Genomic DNA, 25,395 nt, shown 5'->3' on the forward strand with positions numbered 1-25,395 from the left:
TTGATGAGTGACACTTTGAACTGCTATTTTTAACAGACTAATTTTCTGATGTTATCAGTCCAAAGTATAAGAATCTCTCTCTCCACTTGATCTCTCACACGATAAACCATAGCATTTCTTGCCAAACACCTTTAGTTGATCGATTAAATTAAATCTTAAAATTTTAGTCTAGTACTTGTTTAGTCCTATCTATATACATATGCTGAATGCACAGTTGCTGATGAGTTCTGAAAATAACACAAGCAAATAATTGAAGAGGAGATCCCAGAATTCTATCTTATGACCCTGATGTGAGCCTTTTTTTTTCTTCTCTTATTGATTTTGCTATGCATCACTTTTTGATTCCTTAGCTTCAGTATTTCATAGTTCATCCCTGGGCCTTTTACTCATTATCTGACTAGCCATGCTTCAAAATAAAATACAGGTAATTTGGAGTGTGGTACAGAATTGGAAACTGCCTGGCAGATGCTTTGACAAAATGGACTAATTTTGTTTAATGTCTGTCTGGAAATTGAGCTGGGACTTCATATGTACATATTCCTCAGAGATTTTTGTTCCAATTTTTCCACTGTTAGGTTTCTCCATGGTATCCTACACAGAGCTCTGTGTAAGATCGAAAGTTTGTCCCTCTCACCAACAGAAACCGGTCCCATACAAGATGTTACCTCACCCACCTTGTCTCTCTAATTTGACTAGCAGCAATCATCAAAATACTCCTGTCCTTGGAAAAATGGAAATCTATAAAAAGATTTGCTGGTTTATCTGCTGTGTTTTACACCACCACCTTAATAAAGAAATTGATTTTCTGTAATATTAATATTAAAGATATTCACATGTATTGGGAAAAATGAAATTGAAATTTGTTTTTAAAAATTATGGGCCAAAATAAAAGAACAAATTAGAACACCTCACATATGGGCTTTAGAACCGTCACTGGCTCCCCACCTAATCGCAGATCCAATTCTAAGTTCGATCCTAATCTACAAAACCCTGGGTAGGCTGGGACCTGGGAATAGTAGAGAGAGTTTTTCCCACCAACAATCCATCCATCCATACAGCTGCATTCATTGAAGGTTAAAAAACTATTGAATGGAATGTTGATAATAAAAGGTCCTAAGTACAGAATTCACTACCAAAAGAGATTAGAATGGGCCCAAATTTTACAATATTTGGTGCATGTTACAGAACCCTATCTCCTCTCAGGCCTTCCCCATTATACCAGAGCTGAATTTTCAGGTATTCCTCCAAAGCTTTTCTCTATCTTCTATAGTACAGTGATTCTTGAACTGTAGTTTACTGAGCATTCCAGGTAATCTTTGGAGTTGATTTTTGTCACAAAAGTGAAGCATTTGTCAGTTGTCAAGCAGAAATGTTTCCTGCTCTATAGAAGTAGCGTTGGACCCTTCTGGACTTCCAGCTCCCAAAGGTTCTTTTTGAGAGTGCAGAAAACTGAATACTCCTTTATATTTTTTGCAGCTGCTTATTGTATGCCTTTTCTAGCTGTCCTTTTGATGTAAATTCAGACTTGATCAACTTTGCCAAAGAAACATAATTGGAGGGCTTGCAAATATATGAGACAGCAGAATTAACCTAGCACAGTGACCTAGGAAAGTTAATAGTAGGAAATGCGTGCAAAGACCAGTATTGATACTAATACAACGTGCAGTCCTACACCTAGGAAGAGGAAATAAACATCACAGATCCAAAATATGGAGACAACAACCCACAGCCACACCCATTCCATCGAAGAAGCTTATTTCCACCCTGTCTTTAAAGGTTTCCCAAAATCATGTTGTTAGGATTTGGGGTATTGAGAAGGGAATATTCCACTAGAAGTTTATCTATAGGGGTAGTTCAAAATGTATATGGGAATTGAAGCTGGTGCAGAGTTCAGTGGCCTGCTTGGAAAGTGGTGTTTGTTATGAGCTTTATGACCTGCACATGTTTTCTGGTTTCTGGATTGAAATTTTTTTCCAGCTGTTGTTGATTATTGTTGATGGCCTCAGGGCTGCCCTGCAAGTGTCCCCTCACCTTAGTTTCCTTCTTCAAATAAACTTAGAACTGCCTTTTGGAGTATATAAATAGGCTTTTTATGGGATTAATTTATTATCAACAGTCCCACTACCATAAACCAGAATCTCCCCAGCACAGTCCAAATAGTACATTCATCACAACAATCCAGCATCAAGTATGGCTTCGGCATCTCCCACAGTGCCCCAGCTGAGCCCCTTTAGCAGGTGTATTTCTCTGCCCTGTGTCCTTCTCGTGTAGAGTTCTAGCTTTTGCCTAGAGACATCAGTGGGCTCACTCCCTCTATCATTCCCCATCTTCAGTCCTCTCCACCCTCTGGCTTCAGCTCTCCAGCTCAGAAAGCCAGCAGACCTCTCCCTCTGCTGCTCTTAGTTGTTAGACCCAGGTTCTCTGGCCTGGGGAAGTTTGTGGGTGACCCCCTGACTGCTTTCTGCTTTCATCAGTCTGATCTGGCTCCACTGCTCAACCAGGGAACTCCCTCATTCAGGAGCATCCCTTCCCTGAAGCTCCCAGCCCATATCTGCCCTTCCTCTGAGGTTTCTTTACTCTCATGACTGGACTGTCTTTCTTCTCTTAATTCTGGGTTCTAAACTTTCCCTCTAAGCTCCTTCTCAGGACTCTGGACTTCTATTTATAACTGCCAGAGGCAGCCCCACCTTCCTGTTACACCAAACTAGGCGCACCTGGACTGGTACAGGAGAGCTGAGCCTAATTTTGTTTAAGGGGCCAGCTATCCTGTTGTTATGACCTATAAAGCCCTAAATGTTGTGGGGGACACTATGTTGAAGGACTTGTCTACACAAACAGTGAGCCCACCACAAACTGGGGCATGAATCTAAGCCCTACTAGCCTGCCTCATGCTAATCATTCGTTAGTTTGCTTTGATCTAGTCCCATTTCAAAATGGGGTAGATCAAAGCAAGCTAAGGAACGTAACTTAACAGTGGCCACATGAACAGTTAATGTGCAGCAGGCTAGTGCAGAGTAGATTCACACTCCAGTTTGCAGTGGACTAACTGTTTATGTAGACAAGCTGTAAGAGACTTTCTGTGATGTATTGCTAAAGTTTCAATCAGCAGGGCATTCTCCATTAAAGCCTTTGGAAGTTGTTTCTTCTCTAGGTCTGGAAGAGCCCATGTTCTTTCATCTTCAGGGTGTAAGGCTCACCTTTTCTCCCTTGCTGGGTGGGGGTGAGGTTTGATTCTTATGTGGACTCTGTGAGAAAGTCAGTTAACTTGTTATGCTTATATTGTTGCTGGGTTATTTGATTTAGTCTGGGGTAGCATGTCTGTTTTTTGTGTATTTTTAGGAGATTATTGGAGAGCTCAGAATTGGGTGGGACTTTTACTGTAGTTTTGTAAACTCTTGAAGAAATAAAATATTAAAATGTTTGAGAACTCTCTCCTGTCATGTATGGAAAAAAATGACATTATATTGAAAATGTCTCCCATATCCATTATCAAATGTTGGATAAGGAGAGGTAAAAAGATCAAAAAAAGTCATGTAATACTAAATGTGGAAAGGGAAACAAAATGGCAATAAAATGTCAGTGTTGGGAAGTTAAGCTTTCAAAAGTTAGGAACCTCCAAAAACAGAGTTTTCCCCACAGCTTGATCTTGGCTATATTATATCCTATATATTTTATAGCCTATGTTATTACCGTCATGTATCAATTTACACTTTACAAGAAAAATAGGATTGAAAATGTCACATCTGTGAAAAAGGCAAAGTTAGAGTTGCAGTGGAAGCTTACTTTTTTTTTTTTTTTTTTTTTACAATTTCTTGACTTTTTTGAGAGCTTGAGTTCCCTCCCAACTTTAAAATGTCGCTTTAGTACAGCGGTCAGCAACCTTCGGCACACAGTCCATCAGGATAATCTGCTAGCGGGCCATGAGACATTTTGTTTACATGGACTGTCTGCAGGCACAGACCCCCGCAGCTCCCAGTGGCCGCGGTTCACCGTTTCCAGCCCATGGGAGCTGTGGGAAGTGGCAGGCTGCAGGGAAGTGCTGATCTACACTACAGCTGTAAATCGACCTAAGTTATGCTACTTCAGATGCTCTCCTGATGACGGGGGAGCTGGAGTGCGGAAGTCGATGGGAGAGCGCTCTGCCATCGACTTTGTGGGTCTTCACCAGACCCACTAAATGGAACTGCTGCATCTATTGCAGCAGCTCTGACCTAGGTGTAAGTATAGACACGGCCAAAGTCAGGGTCTGTTTTAGCACCCCGTGTCCCAGCAGTTGTCTTGTTTCTGGGAGGGTTGTGTGGTGGTGAGTTGAATCTAGTGTTGAGAAGCCTTGTTTACACTGTGGACTTTTTGAAATTCTCCCACTGCTTCAAGCATTAGGGAAATTGATTGGTGGTAGAGCTGGGTCTCCCAACTTTATCACGTCTTATGATATGTGATGTTTTTCTTTAATCCAATTCACCAGAAAGAGTGGTGATGAAATGGAAATCTCAGTGTTTTGGGGGGTTTTTTAAGTAAGCTCCTAGCTCTTGTGTTTGGGGAGAAAAGCTTCAAAAATGAATCTAAAATTCACTGTCTTAAACTCATAAGATTTTAAAAATAATCTCATGGTGTTTGGAGGCCTGACTCAAGATTATTGGAGACTGGGGTTGTCAATGTTGTAGAACAGTAATGGTAGAATTTAGAAAAATCCTGATGTAGACACAGCCTAAGGGAACTAAGCAGATTCAAACCAAGGCTTTTCTCCCTCTCCATGGTGCTTCAAGGGAAGATGCCCTGTCAGGGAACACAGGTTTTTGGGGAGCCCTGCCTCTGGGAAAAGCAGGGGAGAAAAGAATCTGGGCAGTAACTTCTAGTGGTAATGTAAATCCATTGTCCTACCTTCTACCTTCTTCCAGTTACCTTCCTCCTTCCCCTACTTCCTCAAGTAATAGGGGTTAATTGTCCATTCTTTCTTAAACAAGGTTCATCTGCTGCTTATCCTGGGTTAGGAGGTATGTTTTTCTGATTCTTCCATTGGTACCTGATGGTAGATGGTGCTGGAGTGTTTCCTGGTTCCCTCCCTTTTTAATCCAGTTTTCGGGTGCCTGAGAGTGCTTGATCCTCTTCCTTCCACCCAAGCTAGCTCTACAGAGGTTCCTGGTACTGCTTGCTCCCTGCCCTGTAGTGGCTGAAACTAACTGGTTTGTAGAACTAAATTGCTTTTTGCCCTTACATGCTCTACCACCCATTCTTCCAAAGCTGCTGAGCTTGTAAATTCCTGTCACCAAATATCTGTTGTTAACTACTGCTAACATATGTCCACTATATGCAGGTGTACGTCTAATATCCTAATGCTTTCTACTTTTTATTATGCTCAGTCCCACATTTTCCAATATTTAATGTTTTTAAAAGGATTTTTTTTCAGCCTTTAGCAGAGTGTACAGCTTCTTAAGGTCTATTCACACATCCAATTTGAAATATTCAAATTTGGAAGTTTTTGTATTATCTTCACAATACATCATTAATGTTTAACTCCACAATGATTGATGGGATTTTACTCAAACATTCTAAAATGGAGACCAAGTATAGAAAATTTCAATCTAAATGATGAATGCTTCAGAAAGTTGTTAGCATATGAAAATAAAACTCGAAAATGTTTTGCAGCACCATAGCAGTTGTAACAGCTATAATGCTGTGTGTGTAACTTAAACTTGAGCATCACAGTGTTCTGCCTGCATATTGCATGCAGCTATATAACGTGTTTACTATTTCGTTCTCTTTCTGCTCTGCGTTTTTGTAGGATTCATATGTTTAATATGTATCACTAATGATTTCCCACACTGAACTGTGACAGTGTGCTTATTCAAATTGAACATCATGAACTCTTTTGTCTGCTAGTCCTGCTAGTCTTTATAGAACTCTTTGGATTTGATTTTGGTCCCACCTAGTTTGGTATTGCACCCAAACTTTGGCATGTTGGGCCCAGTCATCCCAACTACCTCATGTGGACAGGGGCCAGATCAGATGTTTTTTGGGATGGGGGATATAAAGAGTGGGAGCAGCTAGTCTGGAGAGTGATTCTTTCTTCCCTTGATTCTGAGGAAGCCCCTTTGCTGGTAGATTGCAAGGGTTGGGCCCTAGTAATCAAGAAAAGCTTTGATTGTGTATTTTGGGGTGTATTATAGCTGCTATACGGATTTATACCTGCTGGGTATCTGACAGTATCCTACATGGCAATGGCCTGTAGCATTGGTGAGACACGTGAAAACCCTATTGGGGTAAGGGAGGATTTAAGAACAGTTTCATGAGAAAACACCATGGGAGCATAGCACTTAAGAGGGGCCATGCTAACATGTGGAGGGGTTGCCGTCACAGCTGTGCTGGGCTTCTGAAGATTCATATGGATCTTGGGTTGTCTGGTGATTTATAGAGCCAAACTCCCTCTTCATTATCTGTGATGGAAAGATTAGGAGGAAACTCCACAAATTGGCTTTTAGATATTTTCCCTATCTCTTCAGGAGCATCTGTTGCCTTTCTATCATGTTAGTTTCTTGGCATCATTAAATTCTGTCTAGAATGAAAAGCATTAGTTTTGATGCTGAGCCTTGTGGCTTTTCCATTCACTGGCATCCTTGTACTTGAAAACAGCTCACAGTAATTTAGTATTACAATCTGACTTTGTAATCTGGTTATAAGAATCTGCCCTTGGTCACTTTAGCTAATTCAAGGAGAATGCTTTTCATGCCATATTTAATAACCTTATGTATATGTTGTTAGTATTGTGTAAAATGTGGCTTTGAAATCCAAGTAGATTATGTTGATTGTTTAAACCCCATCTGCTTTGTGTCTTCTCCACAAATGTCATCAGCATTGTCAAGAGAAGACTTGCAAATTATGAAACAATGCTGCTTAATATTTGCTGTCATATTTTTAGGTGTCCTGTATCAACATCTCTTACTACCTTTTGAATTTTGCTTACATCAATGTCAGTCTTAAAGGTTTTGACTCTTGCCTGTTCCCGTTCTGAAAAATTAGGATTGTTTGCTCTCCTCTGTACTTGGCCTATTTACAATGTTTTATTAAAGATCAATTCTGAGTTCCATAATTTCTTTAGACCTCTTCTAAGCTATTAGTGTAACCCGACCAGCTGTCAACCTTTGCCTCTCTTTGTAGACTTTAATTGGCACAAAAGTCTTTTGATGTGGCGGCTGAGTTCTACTAAATATTTTCTCATATGCTTGTAGAGATCATTTCCCTTTCTGGAATCTTACTTTTGTCCACTTATTTAAAATTTCTTTCACTAACCTTTAGAAGTTCCACAAATCAGCTTTATCTTAAACTTCTTTAAATACATGAAGAAGGTGGTGGTGATTTTTTTTCATTTTTTTTCAACGTTGCTTCAGATTTCTTCTTTTCTTCGTTAGTGTTTGTGATACAAATCAGTTTCACACTTTCAGCTTTCTTCCCCTGCGTTTCACATGATTCTTGCACTCTTTTGCTGTATTTATATCTGAACCTTCCCCCCCCACTCATTTAGCATCTAGGAGCCCTAGTCATGGATCAGGTCCCCATTATGCTAGGTGCTGTACAAACAACAAAACAGTCCCTGCCACAAAGATGTTGCAATTATAAGTATAAGACAAGAGACAATAGATGGAGACAGACCCCTTTTATTTCATTGTCCAATCTTTGGCCCCAACCTTGCAGTGAGCTTTATGTGGAAGGGTCCAGCTGACTTTTGTGGGGCACAGAGGTCTGCCTGCACAGAGTTCATTAAAAGACATGGTTCTATGGCCTGACTTCTTATGTAATGATCTCAGTCAGTTTAGTAGCCTTTTTTCCTGAGATCGCACTCTTGTTTAGGGACATAGCCATATTTTCATCAATAATACTAATTCTGCCTTAGTCCTTTACCACACGCTGTGCAAGGAAGATATTGAGCACCTATGTCTATACAATCTTGTTCTCTGTTGTGCCCTTGGGTTGTAATCTAGCCTAAAATCCCTTATTTTCCTTTAAAATCCTCATTCTTTTTCAGGACTGGGTGGGAGACGTGTTCCATTTTTTTCTTGTCCATGCTCCAAACATCTGTCAGTCTTTAAGTATTTATGCCTCACTCTCATCCTCCAAAGTTCGTGCAGCAACTTTCTTTCCACTAAGGAATGGATAAAGCTCACCTTAGAAACAATTAAATCCATTCCTAAATCAGGCTGCTTGGCAGTTGCAGACTCATGCAGACGCTCCCTTGACTTCTTAAGATATGAAATATAAGCACTGGAGATCTGCCTCTAGATAACTCTCAGCCCCAACCAATCAGGGTATTTGAATGATCAAGAGGCCAAAACTACTTTGTTTTTTTTTGTAGAACACTGGGTATTGTTGGCAGGCTATTAATTTTCAGAATCACTTCCTTTCCCCTCTTGTTTATTTGCTAATATTTCCATAATAAACCCTGGCATGACTACCTTACGCTGATCCAGCCAAACTGCATTATATTAATAGCAATAACTGTGGTAACAATAGAAGCACAAGCAGGAATAAAGCACAGACTTAAAGCTGTTCCCTCTTCTCTCTCAACTCTTTTTTTAGTTGCTCAGTTAAAATGCACCCCTTCAACAAATATCCTGTCTGCTTACAAAGAGTCTTTGCCTCCATTTAGAACAATAATCAGTGGTCTACTTAACAGACTTCTAATACACAAGTTGTTCAAACTAATTAGGCTCTTAAAACCACAAGCCATAAAGCTAGCAATATATCTCACATTGCCAGCTGTTGATAGCAACTCATGATTGCAATGCCTATTTCGTGTTTGAATTACAATAATTGTGACGTGCACAGTGAGTGTCTTCAGCAAACAAAAAACTATTTTTAGCACAACTTCCATGAACTGCTAGCGTGCTAGAACCCTAATGCACAATGGGCTTAATAGTCAGAGTCCACTAATACACACTTCTTCTTTAAACCTACATAATTATTATATAATCACAAAATAAGACCTTAATTTTTGATGATTAATGTAAGTTCTCATTCATTTTACGAGTCCATTAATCAGTTTTCACAGAGTATTTACAACACTTATTGTGTAAAGCCCTGATCCTACAAACACTTACAGAGGCATAATTTTGTGAGAAACTTCTCTTCAGTGGGACATGTGTTTAAGTGTTTGCAGGATCCAGGTGCTAAGTTGTAAATGTTTAGGAGCTGAATGAGCAGTGAGCATAATGATAGAGTACAGGGCCAGCCCTAGACCAAATGGCACTGTAGGCGAGGAGGATCTTCGGCGTCCCCCATCCATTTGTTAAATTTTTGAATACCTTATTTTTTATTGCATTTGTAGCCCATTTCATGGCTTTGATGCACGATTAGCATGCATGATTTATCCCTGTCATATAAGACGATAAATTTGCTAGGATCTGTATATATTCATGCCATATATAAGCAAATAACAAAATTTGTTTCCGCTAAGCTTATAGAAACTTTTTAATTTTAAGAATTATTGAAATGTAGTAAAATGAAGAAATTGAACTGTGCACCAATATTGGGTGGACAAGTATTAAATAGCATTACAGTAGGTGCCAACCTCAGAATTTTAACCCTAGTCTTTTAGTTCCAAAGGTTGCTTTTCTTGCCTTTGTCCTTGTGAACTGAAGCAGTGTCAAGAGAGAGCCAAAGACTGGCCAATGGCATTTTCAAGTGATAAAATAGTAAGTGATGTCAGTCTCTCATTGGCCATCATCGATCCAAAGTATGTTTTGATGAGCCTGCCCTTCGAAAAGCTGTGCTCACCATTTGTGACTGTGACTGGCAGCATAAGCAGAATCCTCAAAGCTATCCACATATTAGGAAAAGTGTCCTTCAGCTTTACATCATGAATGAATTGGAGAACTTGGAATGCAGAGTGCTTCCTGTGTGGCAAAATGTAATGGATGTTGTCCAGTTCAACATAGAGGTCTTGATCATTGGGGTCCGAACATTCCCCATGTGTCAGCATCCAGTGAAGATCCATGCAAATGTTCATGTATTTTCCTGTCCACCTTGCTAAGCTTACTAAGGTCATACAAAATTCCCCTGGGTCTTTTTGTAGTGCTTCATTTGTCCAAACCTTTCTTTGATGGACACTTGAGCAGTGTCAATGAGCAAGCAAAGAAACTCTCTCTTGAATTTTTCTTCCGAGCTTTCCATCGCCTCATCTCTGTCCTTGTAACCAAACTGTCTCTTCTTCTGAATACGAGTTTCCTTGAAGGCAGGCTCACCTCCTAAATTTCCTGCCATTTCTTTGGCAGCAGTGATGGCACCTTGAAGTCCTTTGTGTCTGTAGGTCACAACGAAATCAAGGCAGCTTCTTATCAAAGTAGAAGCTGTTGCAGTGTCCTTCGACTGAGTTTGTAATGCCTTGTTTACAGTGTTTACTTGGAACAGAATATCATTCCAAACCACAGTTGAGACTAGGAATTTGAAGTCAAAGATTTGGTTTGCCAGGCTTTGTGCCTTGTGTCAGATTTTGGCCTCGGCTTTACTCGACTGCCAGTTATATCAGGGAGTCATAAACCTCAGTCACTTGGTATTTCACTGGTCTTATGCTGTCAATGCGGCTCTCCCAGTGAGTGTCACTTAGCGATTTCACATTTAGATTTGTAAAATTGTCCATGAGGATCTTCCATCTGATAGCTGATGCTGAAAACAGGACGTATAACCTTTGCACTGCTGTGAAGAGAGATACTGAATCTAAAGAAGATGATGCAGCACAACCAGGCTGAAGGAATGGCAGCTACAAGGCATGAAGAAAGCTCTTTGATTCAGCACAAGGATCCTTGCGTGGATGCCCCTGCTTCTTCCCTTCATGTTTAGGCCATTGTTGTAGCCTTGAAGTGGCAGTCCAGAAGCTTTATAAATGTTTTGAATGAGAATAAAATAAACAGTTCTGTTAGGCTTTTTCCAGTAGAGTCATCCACAGACCTGAAACAGATAGTGTTTCTTTATTTGGATACAGCCATCCTTGTCGCCTTCAAATCTTACTGTAAATGACATCTTTTCCCTGTGACTAATGTTGGGAGTTGTCAAGGTTCCTTCCCCACTCTGAACTCTAGGGTACAGATGTGGGGACCTGCATGAAAACCTCCTAATCTTACTTTTACCAGCTTAGGTTAAAACTTCTCCAAGGTACAAACTATTTTACCCTTTGCCCTTGGACTTCCACTGCTACCACCAAACGTTTATCTGGGTTTATTTTTATTAGGAAGGTGTTGTTTGGAAACGTCTTTCCCCCCAAATCCTCCCAACCATTGCACCCCACTTCCTGGGGAAGATTTGGTAAAAATCCTCACCAATTTGCATAGGTGACCACAGACCCAAACCCTTGGATCTTAAGAACAATGAAAAAAGCATTCAGGTCTTACAAGAAGAATTTTAATAGAAGTAAAAAGAATCACCTCTGTAAAATCAGGATGGTAAATACCTTACAGGGTAATTAGATTCAAAACATAGAGAATCCCTCTAGGCAAAACCTTAAGTTACAAAAAGACACACACACACACAGGAATATCCATTCTATTCAGCACAACTTAATTTCTCAGCCATTTAAAGAAATCATAATCTAACGCATATCTAGCTAGATTACTTACTAAGTTCTAAGACTCCATTCCTGTTCTGTCCCCAGCAAAAGCATCACACAGACAGACAGAGACCCTTTGTTTTTCTCCCTCCTCCCAGCTTTTGAAAGTATCTTATCTCCTCATTGGTCATTTTGGTCAGGTGCCAGCGAGGTTATCCTAGCTTCTTAACCCTTTACAGGTGAAAGGATTTTTCCTCTGGCTAGGAGGGATTTTAAAGGTGTTTACCCTTCCCGTTATATTTATGACAGGAGTGCAGTCCGTTATTACAGTGCAGTACTTTGCTTTGCCAAGCTGTATCAATGTGTTCTCAAACACCTTCCTTGCTGTAAGGTGAATCAATTCATTTTGAATTGTTTTGCTGTAGTAATGGTCCACAGCTTCTTTACAAATTACTTGATGTAGGTTCTCATGCATGACATCGTCGTATTTCCCAAGGAGTTCTACCACACCAAGGTAATTACCATTCTGTTCAGTGAAGAACTTATCCGAGGAGCCCTGGAAAGCCAAATTATTCTTTGCTCCTCCAGTGCTGGGTTTCTACGTTAATAAAATGCGCTGGTTTCCTGTGACTCTGCATTTATTCATCTTGAGCATAGACTCAACCTCCATCCATTTGGAGAAGGCCGTAAAATGGCTGGGTGACTTTCATGTTGCTTCAGAGCATCAGCTAATTTATGCTAGTAATTGTATCCAGATAATACAAGCAACGATTTGTCATTCTTATAAAATATTTTGCAACAAAAACAGAAAACTTTTTCAGTTGATTTCGAGTAAACTAGCCAACTCTCCATTCTGGAGTACTCTTTCGCAGTGTGACTTTGAGAAGTGTCGCTTCTGCTCATTTACTGGAAGCGTCATCCTCATTTTTGCCCAACCCATTCAAAATTGTATATTGGCAGTGTTTAGGATCGCCGGCCATAAAGCAGGATCTGATGTATCGATTTGTGGTGTGCAGTTTTTCTTACTGCTATTTCTGTCATCAGGAGAGAGAGATTCTTTTTTACTGTTTCTCTCCTTTTTATGTAAACCAGATTTTTCTTTGTCATTACTCTCCTTTTCATGTAAGTCACACTGTTCATCATTGCTCTCCTTTATGCCGCCAGGAAAACTGGATGATTCTCCATCACTTTCCTCACATTTCCATTCCTCATCTTCAGGTAAATCTGCTAATTCCTTAGTAATAGGACTTCCATCATTTACGCTTTGCTCATCAATTTCTTCTGCAGTGGGATGATCACTACTGCCTAAAGCTCGGTCTATGTTTAGATATTTTCCCATCAGATTTGCCCTTTGCTGCAAACTAGATTGCAGTTGAGCTTTTTGCTTCCTGTACTGAGCTCTTGAATGCTGCTTTGGAGGCATCTTTTGTTTTCTTCAGGTAAAAACGGACAGTATTAGGGAGATTAAAAGTCTGTTCCACAGTCTTAGAAAGTCATCAAACATTATGTGTTAAGCATGGCAAAAGAAGTAACAGTATTTCATTTATGTTGTTGTGTAGGTAGGGGTTCAATGAATATCTCTGGCATCTCATTAAATATGTCCTTTATTAGTCACTGCGTACACTCTTCAAGTCTTAAAACACAAGTACACTTCCACAATTACACAATAATACAAGGTTCACAGTGTGGCAGCTGAGCTCTCACTTACACTTCAGTTTGTTCTTATATCTCACTGACTGGTGATGCCTCTCCCTTTATATACCTGCGTGGACATGGCTGACAACATTCTAGGAGGTTCAAGGAAAATGTAGTTCACAGAAAATCTGAAAGGTTCCACGAGACTCTACAAACATCCCGAACATTCTAGAAGGAAGGTTAGGGAAAATGAATCCACATATGGAATACCTGAAACATTTTACTTCAAACATTCTACTTTCCCTTTTGTCGCTAACAACAAAAGAGACCCAGAGCCTGCAGCCCCCTAGGCCTGGTACCCCAGACGGTCACCTGGGTTGCCTGCACCTGTACCCGGTCCTGATAGAGTATATTTGTCAGCATACAGATGTTTACATTACTCTATTGACTTTTTTTTGTACTCCGCTTTTGCATATGTTTGTGTACTTGAAAATATTGGAAGGAATAACTATTTCACTTAAACCTTAAATTGTTTCTGAAGATTTTTCAGATTTTAGCAATAAGTGAGTCTAGTTACTGTGAAACTGTTCTTGACTGACCTGTATTGGTTAGTGCACTTTAGTTAGCATGTTGAATGTAAAAAAAGTTATATTCCGAACATGATCATTCACTTTTAAAAGGACACAGTCAACATAAGTATCACACTATTGTCTGAACGTTTTTTTGCCTATTGTTACTTCTATAACTCGCAGAAATTATTTTTACATTTTTCAATTTGCTTTCTGTCTCTGATAACACTTTATGTACTGCCAGTTTGGCTATATCTCTTGCATAGGCACAGTTTTCTCTGTTTAGATCTTTAATAAAGTAATAGGCTGGAGAAAAACAAGTAAGAAATAAGAAAGTATGATTGTACAACTGTAAAAACTGGCAGGGAGATTCACGGGCAGGTTCTATACTTGAAGCTTTTTTTTTTTTAAATAACTAGATGTCAGGGTGATGGGATTTGTTTTTTCTGTTAGAAAACAAAAAAAAATGTATAATGTTGCATTTATCAAACTACATTTGTATTACAAAGACTGGTAAAGGTAGTTTGCATCAAATATAACTTCTTATTTACACATTATAAAATTTTCCCCATCAGTTACTTTGGAGGCTGTGGGGCAGGAAAGATGTTAGGGTTTTTTTAAGCTGTTAGCATTTATTTCTCAGTGTCTGTACCTTCTCAGTGGTAAAAACCCTACAAATTACCATAGCTTCCCCTTTTTTCTAAAAACCCATTTCAGTGCTTTTTTGTTTTTCAGCACTAGATGTCACTGTGGATATCAAAATCCACTTTCTGTGGCAGTTTAATTCACAGACATTTCAAGGTAAAATGGCTTGCAATATAATGACTGTAATTGCCATGTCGACATTCTTAAACAGAAGAACATGAGAATGCCAAAACAGTGCTTTGGGGACAAGTCCTGATGAATCCCACAAACAATTTTGATAGAAATGCTGTCTGAACAACAGTTTAAAAAACTGGGTAACATGATTATTTATAAATTCAGGATTATTGCAGCTTTTTGTGATCATTTTCAGCTATTTTTAAAAATACTGCAAGAGCTAAAAAGTTTGACTAATACTTCTTGAGCTGAAAACTTGAGACAGTATGTATTTACTTTCCACTTACAGTATCTTGTGGTTGGAAATGCCAATGGCACCGATATATATTTTCCATTTCTAACTGTTTTTTCAAACTTTTTTTTCTCATCCACTGCATCAGCAGATTTATAATAATACTTTAAGTAGTTAAGATTTAATCTGCTTTTTTGCCTACTCCTTCTGATGTTCACTACCTGCATCTGGCAGTTGTGACAGAGGTGCTTTTACCAGAGTTGGCTGTTAACAATCAATTTTTGATCATTGTAAACCCTTGTGTAGACTGTTTTTTTTTTTTTTCTGGTGATGACCTTTAATTCATATTTTTAGCTCTCCATTTTATTAGAAATGTATTCCTTGTACCTTGACAGGTTTCAGAGTAGCAGCCGTGTTAGTCTGTATCTGCAAAAAGAAAAGGAGGACTTGTGGCACCTTAGAGACGAACAAATGTATTTGAGCATAAGCTTTCGTGAGCTACAGCATGCATCTGATGAAGTGAGCTGTAGCTCACGAAAGCTTATGCTCAAATAAATTTATTCATCTCTAAGGTGCCACAAGTTCTCTTTTTCTTTTTCCTTGTACCTGTGATCTCCTTCTCCCTCTCCCTCTCTGGCTTATCTTTATTTATAAAATCAAGTACTGTGGCAATACACATATTGATCACTTTCATGGGACTTACAGTTGAGAGAACTTGCGGTCATTAAAGAACACACAATTCTCCTACTCACCCAAAGCCTATATTGTTGAACTTGTTGTTCTAATGGGACCTGGTTTTATAGAGGGAGAGACATGAGAAATACCAAGATATCTTAAAAACTTGGGATGAAATAGTTCTGAAGTAGTTGTTCAGTGTGACACGTATAGAATAGAGGGTTATCGGATGTGTTTTACCAGCCCAGTATCTATTGTTCCACTACAAACTATACAGATTTTGAATGAGAGTTTGGACATAGATTATCCAAAACAATGTTCTCCTATACCAGCTGGATCTTTGGATGATATCATACCAATGCTTAATGCCTCACGGGATCATCTCACTTGCTGATTGCTGGTACTTATTCATATGCATATGTTAATAAGAGGGGAAAATAATACAGTAGATACAAGTATTGTAAAATAATTAGAAAAACATAAAGGATTTCAATTCTGCTCTTGGAGCATAGCATATTTCCTCTAGGAAAACACTTTCCTCCTCCTCCTCACTGCACTCAACAATGATTTTTTGGTGCCTTGTCCAGTTTCAATATGGACTTGCATCTGTGAGGAGGAAGAGGAAAGGGAAATTGGGAGCTGACCTACCCATAGCTCTTACCCCAATACAAACATTACTGAAAGTGGCCCAGCCACCAGGGGAACATGGACTGCAGCAGTCAGAAGTGGATTTCAGAAGAAATAGTTGCCTGATTCCAAGTCTCCCCCGCCCAACTGAGTTGACCTTGTTAGGAAAACTCCCTTCTCTTTCCCCTTCAGCTGCCTGCAATGCCTTCTTGGTGCTCGGACCACTTCAAACTTCCCTTTTCTACTAGATAGTCGAACTCAGTGGTGTCTTACATTTCTGATTAGTTTTCATTTCAGGTTAAAGGGTTTCTTTAAGTTAAAACCACCTGGGCTATCGGAGAAGTACAGTTGGGAGTAGCAATTTCTGAACTCACCAGCAGTGGATTAGGGGCTGGATTGAATAAATTAGTTGATTCAGGCTGTGCATTCCAAAGAGGGCCCTCAAGTTTCTGGGAATGTCTGTGCTCCCAAGTGTCTGGCTGCCAGCCGCCTGCTTATGATTGGACCACTATGTTTGTGGATTATCTAGGCCATTCTTAGCCTTAATCCATCCCTGGGGATTGCATGCATTTTTCAAATGGGGGAGAGAGCTGCTTTGAAAATTCCTTTTACAGCCCAGATGCCACTTGTTCAGCAGTTTTTTCTGGGGATCTGGACTGCTTTTCCATTCATTTTCTTGTGGAAATCTGCTAAATTGAAAACAGAGTAAGCTCCTGATCTACCTTTTTAATTTTTTTAAAGAGAAGCAATAAACTCTCTGATAGCAGCCTATCTGCTAAAGAAGCAAAGCAGTAAGTGTTCTGGAGAGAAGCAGAGGAAAGAGGCGAAGTGGAACAGGCAATCTTATTTAGACTCGGGTATGGGAGGAAGAAGAAACTCTTAAACACTAACATTTCAAAAGAAAGATGTAAACACACACTTTCCCCCTCTCCTTTCAAATTAATTATTTCCAGTAGTCGTATAGAAATATCTGTTCAGTGAGATTAGTTTAAACTAATGTAAACTACCAGAGCCACTTCATTATATTCACATTCCAGGATGTGTTTAGTAGTTCAGTAATATACGACTTGGGGAGCTTAAATATATAATGCTGTATTGTACCTAATATGTGTATTAACTGGCAGCTAAGCATATCCTGGACTTGTATTGCGATTCTAATGCATTTAGAGACGAAGCTTTGGCCCTATACACTGCTCAAGTACATAGACTATGTTTATAACATCTGCTAGAGGATAAATGCACCTTTCAGATTGGCAATACAACCACTATCGCCACTACTGCAGCCTGAGAGTATTCCCAACTGGAGGAAGGGGAGATTTTGTGGTTAAGACACTGGATTTAGGAGATCAACATTCAATTTCTGAGTGCCAGAGACTTCCTTTGTGAGTTTGGTCAAGTCACCTAATCTCAGGCTCAGTCTCCTCTTTGTGAGAAACATCAAAGATATGGTGGTGAGGACTAGATAGAAACTCTTATTGCCCCTCTCTCTCTACAGGGGATTTTGCCAGTGGACCCTCATAGTCCTGAATCCATCCCTCTCAAAGCACCACTGTAGGCTGAGGTCTAGGTAACTCCTTTGGAACATCACCGTGTAGCCCATGCTCTCAGTGTGTTGCTCAGTCTCCCTGAGCAGTGAGTGCAACTTCTGCTACATTCAGAGCAGGCAGGGAAGGAGGGAGATAAGGACTGAGAGAAGAATTTGAAGCTAACTACTGTAAACGTGTAATGGTGGCTTTCTAGAATAAGTACATTGGCAAAAGAAATAAACAAAGGAAACTAGTGAAATATTTGCAAAATTTAACTTTTAAAATGAGAAACTGCCTTAACCATGAGACTTCCCTTTTATCCTCCTGCAATCCACCGCCACATTTACAACTGGCTTAACTCAATGTGTCACTTCTAAATACAAGCTGGAACAGATTGTTTAGCATAAGCAGTTAACACACAATCTATAAGACCCTTCAAGGTGAAGGACCCATAAGCACCACTGGAGTCGTAGGAAGCAAAGAAAGGGCGGGAGGAAGCAGCTGGGAGGGCAGTTGGAAGTGGGTGAAAGATTGTTGTAATAAACCATAAATCCAGTGTGTCTATTCAGTCATGATTTTTAATGTCTAGCAAAGTTATGACTTTAAGCTCCCAGGCTTGTCTTTTGAAAGTGTTCTGCAGGTTTCTTGGAGGATGAGGACTGATAGTGTTCTAATGAATTGACCTACAGCAGTTCAGCTGCATTGGTGCAGCGTGTTAACTGTAGACTTGCCCTGAGTTTCCCAGACCTACAGAACAACTCTGTGTAAGCTTGAAAACTTGTTTCTCTCACCAACAGAAATTGGTCTAAGAAGAAATATTACTCACCTTGTCTCTCTGTAATAACCTGGGATCAACACAGCTACAACACTTCATACATTGAAATCAGTGGAAGTTTTGTCTGTGCAAAGTCAAAGATCAAACGTTTTAACTTATTAAATTGATTCTATGAACGAAGACCAAATTTCCTGAATAATGATTTGTATCTGTTAAAGGTTTATAATGGAAGTGCTTACAGAACGTTACTTGCTGTGGCACTTCTGGGTGTCACTAGGATAATGGTAAAAAGAAAGGGAGTACTTGTGGCACCTTAGAGACTAACCAATTTATTTGAGCATAAGCTTTCGTGAGCTACAGCTCACTTCATCGGATGCATTCAGTGGAAAATACAGTGGGGAGATTTATATACATAGAGAACATGAAACAGTGGGTGTTACCATACACACTATAACGAGAGTGATCAGGTAAGGTGAGCTATTACCAGCAGGAGAGCGGGGGCGGGGGGGACCTTTTGTAGTAATAATCAAGGTGGGCCATTTCCAGTAGTTGACAAGAACATCTGAGGAACAGTGGGGGGTGGGGGTGGGGAAATAGTTTTACTTTGTGTAATGACCCATCCACTTCCAGTCTTTATTCAAGCCTAAGTTAATTGTATCCAGTTTGCAAATTCATTCCAATTCAGCAGTCTCTCATTGGAGTCTGTTTTTGCTGAAGAATTGCCACTTTTAGGTCTGTAATCGAGTGACCAAAGAGATTTAAGTGTTCTCCGACTGGTTTTTGAATGTTCTAATTCTTGACATCTGATTTGTGTCCATTTATTCTTTTACGTAGAGACTGTCCAGTTTGACCAATGTCTATGGCAGAGGGGCATTGCTGGCACATGATGGCATATATCACATTGGTAGATGTGCAGGTGAACGAGCCTCTGATAGTGTGGCCGATGTGATTAGGCCCTATGATCGTGTCTCCTGAATAGATATGGGGACACAGTTGGCAACAGGCTTTGTTGCAAGGATAGGTTCCTGGGTTAGTGGTTCTGTTGTGTGGTTGCTGGTGAGTATTTGCTTCAGGTTGGGGGGCTGTCTGTAAGCAAGGACTGGTCTGTCTCCCAAGATCTGTGAGAGTGATGGGTCGTCCTTCAGGGTAGGTTGCAGATCCTTGATGATGTGCTGGAGAGGTTTTAGTTGGGGGCTGAAGGTGATGGCTAGTGGCGTTCTGTTATTTTCTTTGTTGGTCCTGTCCTGTAGTAGGTAACTTCTGGGTACACTCTTCTGGCTCTGTCCATCTGTTTCTTCATTTCAGCAGGTGGGTATTGTAGTTGTAAGAATGCTTGATATAGATCTTGTAGGTGTTTGTCTCTGTCTGAGGGGTTGGAACAAATGCGGTTGTATCGTAGAGCTTAGCTGTAGACGATGGATCATGTGGTGTGGTCTGGATGGAAGCTGGAGGCATGTAGGTAGGAATAGCGGTCAGTAGGTTTCCAGTATTGGGTAGTGTTTATGTGACTATCGCTTATTAGCACTGTAGTGTCCAGGAAGTGGATCTCTTGTGTGGACTGGTCCAGGCTGAGGTTGATGGTGGGATGGAAATTGTTGAAATCGTGGTGGAATTCCTCAAGGGCTTCTTTTCCATGGGTCCAGATGATGAAGATGTCATCAATGTAGCGCAAGTAGCAGAGGGGCATTAGGGGACGAGAGCTGAGGAAGTGTTATTCTAAGTAAACCATAACAATGTTGGCATACTGTGGGGCCATGCGGGTACCAATAGCAGTGCCACTGATTTGAAGGTATACATTCTCCCCAAATGTGAAATAGTTATGGGTGAGGACAAAGTCACAAAGTTCAGCCACCAGGCTTGCCGTGACATTATCGGGGATAGTGTTCCTGACGGCTTGTAGTCCACCTTTGTGTGGAATTTTGGTGTAGAGGGCTTCTACATCCATAGTGGCTAGGCTGGTGTTTTCAGGAAAGATTACCGATGGATTGTGGTTTCCTCAGGAAGTAAGGTGTATAACTGGTCCTGTAATTCCAGTGTTCTTGAAAGGAATAGCATCATTAATTTCCCATCATTTTAGCTTTACTATGCCAGTATTTGCTCATTTGGATAGTTCTGCATTCTGCATCTGCTTTTTTAATTGACATTCATTTCAGAGAGCTGTTGATGCCTGCGTGGGCTGCTGCCGCAGCACCTGCATTTCACAGTAAGCTGTTCACAACAATTTTCTGATCTTGGGAGCTGCAGAATCTTTAATGAGTTTTCTTGATTGATGAGGGTGATATGGCCTAAAGCAGTAAGACAGAGAAAAATCTGATTAGGAAGTTTCTTCTCAGTTGTGGTTTTCTTTGTGGCTTTGAATAGTGGAAGTTAGTTTCTTCCAGAAGAGTAAAGTATGTTTATTGTACCTCTTTTTACAATGAAGTTGAATCCACTAGCGAGAGAGGATAGTTTTATTGCTTTGCGCGGTTATTTGGGAGAGGAGGATTTGGTGGTGATTTTGTGGTTTTATGAGAGACTCATTACATATGTATGTAAACATCAAAATTCATAGTGAATGATTATATATTTTAATATTTCTTTTTAAAGGGCAATTTTTCTTTAATTTTCCTAAACATTCTAATAAAAGCACATTATAGCACATCATTCAGAGTACTGGGTTCTTAGATTACAAAATACTCACCACTTCCTGGACACTACAGTGCTAATAAGCGATGGTCACATAAACACCACCCTATACCGGAAACCTACTGACCACTATTCCTACCTACATGCCTCCAGCTTTCACCCAGACCACACCACACGATCCACTGTCTACAGCCAAGCTCTAGGATACAACCGCATTTGTTCCAACCCCTCAGACAGAGACAAACACCTACAAGATCTATATCAAGCATTCTTACAACTACAATACCCACCTGCTGAAGTGAAGAAACAGATTGACAGGGCCAGAAGAGTACCGAGAAGTCACCTACTACAGGACAGGACCAACAAAGAAAATAACAGAACGCCACTAGCCGTCACCTTCAGCCCCCAACTAAAACCTCTCCAACGCATTATCAAGGATCTACAACCTATCCTGAAGGACGACCCATCACTCTCACAAATCTTGGGAGACAGGCCAGTCCTTGCTTACAGACAGCCTCCCAACCTGAAGCAAATACTCACCAGCAACCACACACCACACAACAGAACCACTAACCCAGGAACCTATCCTTGCAACAAAGCCCGTTGTCAACTGTGCCCATATATCTATTCAGGCTACACCATCATAGGGCCTAATCACATCAGCCACACTATTAGAGGCTCGTTCACCTGCACATCTACCAATGTGATATATGCCATCATGTGCCAGCAATGCCCCTCTGCCATGTACATTGGGCAAACTGGACAGTCTCTACGTAAAAGAATCAATGGACACAAATCAGATGTCAAGAATTATAACATTCATAAACCAGTCGGAGAACACTTCAATCTCTCTGGTCACTCGATTTCTGATCTAAAAGTGACTATTCTTCAGCAAAAAAATCTTCGAAAACAGACTCCAATGAGAGACTGCTGAATTGGAATTCATTTGCAAATTGGATACAATTAACTTAGGCTTGAATAGAGACTGGGAGTGGTTGAGTCATTATACAAAGTAAAACTATTTCCCCTTGTTTATTCCTCCCCCCAGACGTTCTTGTTAACTCCTGGAAATGTGCTGCAAATGGCCCACCTTGATTATCACTTCAAAAGGTTTTCTCTCCCACCACCCCACTCTCCTGCTGGTAATAGCTCATCTTAAGTGATCACTTTCCTTACAGTGTGTATGATAAACACCCATTTTTTCATGGTCTGTGTGTATATAAATCTCCTCACTGTATTTTCCACTTTATGCATTCAATGAAGTGAGCTGTAGCTCATGAAAGCTTATGCTCAAATAAATTGGTTAGTCTCTAAGGTGCCACAAGTACTCCTTTTCTTTTTACTATAGCATTAGTGATGTGTTCCCTATTCAGCACAAAAGATAGCAAGCTTCTAACGAAGCTCTGCTATGGCTGGCAATTTAAATGTACAAAGGCAGAAAATTCAGAATTACTATTATTTTGGGAACAAGAACTCAGTCTCAGTGAACATATAAAAGTAGGACATAAACTTGATGGAATATATACAGTATTATGCAATATAGACAAAGAGTCTTTAACAGACATGGGTAATGAGGAAAGCAGCTTCTTTGGTACAAGACACAGTGAATCAGTTTCTTCCTTTTTAATGGGTGCCTTGTCATTTTAATGGGAATCTCAAATTTGTCAAAGTCATTTTCTTGGAATGGTTTTTGGCTGTAATTGTCTTGTCAGTCACAATTAGACACAACTGAATTTTCTTGCAAGTGCTGCTTTCGTCTTGACTAGTCTCACTAAATGATTGCAAGGGCATTAATTTTCTCCCATTTTTGTGGTAAGATGCTTGTTGCGGTCTTGGCTCTCTTGCTATGACCATATCTGTCTGATTTCTCCTCGTGGATGTCCTGTCTTAAACTCAACAGGTCAGATATTGAACTTGTCATCTCCCCTTTTAATTTCGTTAGAACCATTGCCAATAAATCCATTATCCTTTTATTCACCTATGCTCACAACCTTTGGTGTCTTATCTAGTTCCACCTCTGTCCTTCCCTCCACGCATCCAAGCTGTCGCCAGATCACATCACTGCTAAATGCTCTCTCACATTCAACTGGAGCACTGTGAATTGTAGCTACTGTTGTTTTAGTCTTTTTGCAGTCCTTGTATTCTGAACCCTTGTACTGATAGTTATGCTAATATTGAAGGTCTTGCAGAGACTTACATCCTCACAGAGTATGTCATAAATAGGAGGCCAGCTCTTCAGATGTCAGTAGCTCATGGCATTGTCCATTTCTGAATATTCAGCGGTGTAAACATGAACATCACAGGCTGGGGTGCAGAAGACCTTTTTGAACATCAGCTTTGTTTCCAAGCTGTTTCAAACTCCTGGAAAACTGTCATACAAGAATTTGTGCATATCTTCAAAGATGCAATTGAATATTCCCCAAATACAGTGAGTCACCTGTTCTACATTTTTCAGCATATGGTCTTGATGGGTTACCCATCACTGCAAACACAGAAATCTGCATGGATGATATCTATCTGTGAGTGTTCTGGTAATGTTATGTCCTTTCTCTGCAGCTGTCCTGATAGCTCTCCAAGTTTGATCCAGTGGCTGACATGATTGCTATGTTATACAGGGACTCAGAGTTTCAGGATGTTTTTTTGGTCTGTGGCAGCTTCACTGAAATGTTCAGAGCACAGTGTAGATGGTCCAGACAACCTTGATAGCTGAGTTGATCCAGTCCAGAATATATCCAAGATCTTGTCAGTGGTGATCAGCTGATCTACTGGAGTCTGGGCTCAGTGTGAGTTCATTCTTATCCTTGGAAGACCAATGACAGAGGATCTATACAGTATCAAAGAACTCCTGTAGTTGATTCATTCCAGCTGAGTTTCTGGCTGCTCTCCAACAATAAATTCAGAGTGGCTGTGCTAGACTTGAGTTGTGGATAGAGAGTTAAGAGGCAGATAGCTATTCTGGATTTCCTACCCTCCCGCCTCTTCCCTACAATTACCATGGGTGCTCTTTTTGATGCAAAAGAGATCCAGTTGTTTTGCAGAAGGTTTTCAGCATAGCAGTTGTGACTTCAGTTATATCCTGTAGCTGAACAGTCAGTCAGATGAATAGCTTACCCATGAATGATATTGAGCTTTCCCATCAGCAGTTTTTTTTATTTTTATTTTATTTTTTTTTGTTTGAACCCTTTATTGGGACATGCTAGCCATTCACACTGTCTTGGTAGCCCAGGTTCTCTTCTTCAGCACCAGCTTCTGGCTCCACAGGATAGTGCTGGTGCGGCGCAGAGCTGCCATGCACAGATCCTTGCGGTCGTTGTTCTTGCGGATGATGTGACGCAGGCTGTTGAGCGTAGCCCAGGCGTTCTTGTTAATGGTAGTCTTCTCATAGTTCGTGGCTGCCTTACGCTCACCTGCCCGTTTCTTCAGCACCACCACAATCTCCTTGCCAGGTGCCGCGGGCTCCACGCCGACCATCTTGCGATGGATCAGCCCATTGTAGTGGAAGGAGTTTCTGGCCTTCAGGTTGTTCGGCTTGGTGCTGTAGGTTTGTTTGCTCCGCTTGTGGAGAAAGCTGGAGCTGTTGCGAACGATCATCCACTGCAGGTGGGCCGACATCGCCCTTCTCTCGGGTACATGAGTAAGACTCAGAGCTTACTTAAAGTTGTGGACCTATCTATCATCAGAGTTGAACTGTCTTCTCCTCTATATATTTATGACACTTCATTTCTGCAGAACCTAGTCCATGGTGACTGGACACACTCTTAGTGAAGAATTTGTTCATGTTGAGTTCATTCAATTCTTGCACATCAGTGTTTGTGGGGAAAATTTGCAAAAGCCCCCTGATATTTGACATTTTTACATGCTATATGAAAAAAGGATTTTTTCTGTTAGAGAGCTACTTTGGGCCAGCAAATTTTCAGACATGTGTTTGCCTCTTTGATTTTTTTTTTTTTTTTTGCTTTTGTGTTTTGTTTTTAGCCACAACAAATGCTTTGCTTTTGAAGGGATGCACTGACTCAGGCTTGTTTTCACCACATGAAGATACTTCCATTTGCCCACTCCATAAACAGTCAGATTCAATTTCTGAATTCTTCACTTTTGTATGTGTATTTCATCTCAACTTCTTGGCCTTCACAATGATCCAGAGGGGTGCTCAATTTTCTTCCTCAGGCACTGGCTAAGAATCCAGCAGTCAAGAATTGATGCTACATGGAACAGTGTCCCCATCGAACTGCATGGAGGAATTTGGGCTGTCTTGTACTCAACGGCTCTTCCTCTCTTAGTTGAACTCCTTGCAAGATTCTGTCTTCTGCTGTTTTCTTATCTTGTTGTCACTCTCTCAAACTCCATGGCTGACCTTTCCTAAAGAATAAAGGAAACTG

At 40.4% G+C, this 25,395-nt stretch overlaps 1 protein-coding gene and 1 pseudogene across 3 annotated transcripts in view; one reads left to right on the top strand and one right to left on the bottom strand.

The window, feature by feature from the left end:
• KIF16B (kinesin family member 16B) overlaps positions 1 to 25,395 on the top strand; it is a 243,748-nt gene that overhangs the window by 68,214 nt on the left and 150,139 nt on the right. The window lies entirely within an intron of this gene.
• LOC140908346 (large ribosomal subunit protein eL28 pseudogene) lies at positions 24,221 to 24,635 on the bottom strand (annotated as a pseudogene).

This window comes from Lepidochelys kempii, chromosome 3 (assembly GCF_965140285.1).
Source record: "Lepidochelys kempii isolate rLepKem1 chromosome 3, rLepKem1.hap1, whole genome shotgun sequence".
Taxonomy (NCBI): domain Eukaryota; kingdom Metazoa; phylum Chordata; order Testudines; family Cheloniidae; genus Lepidochelys; species Lepidochelys kempii.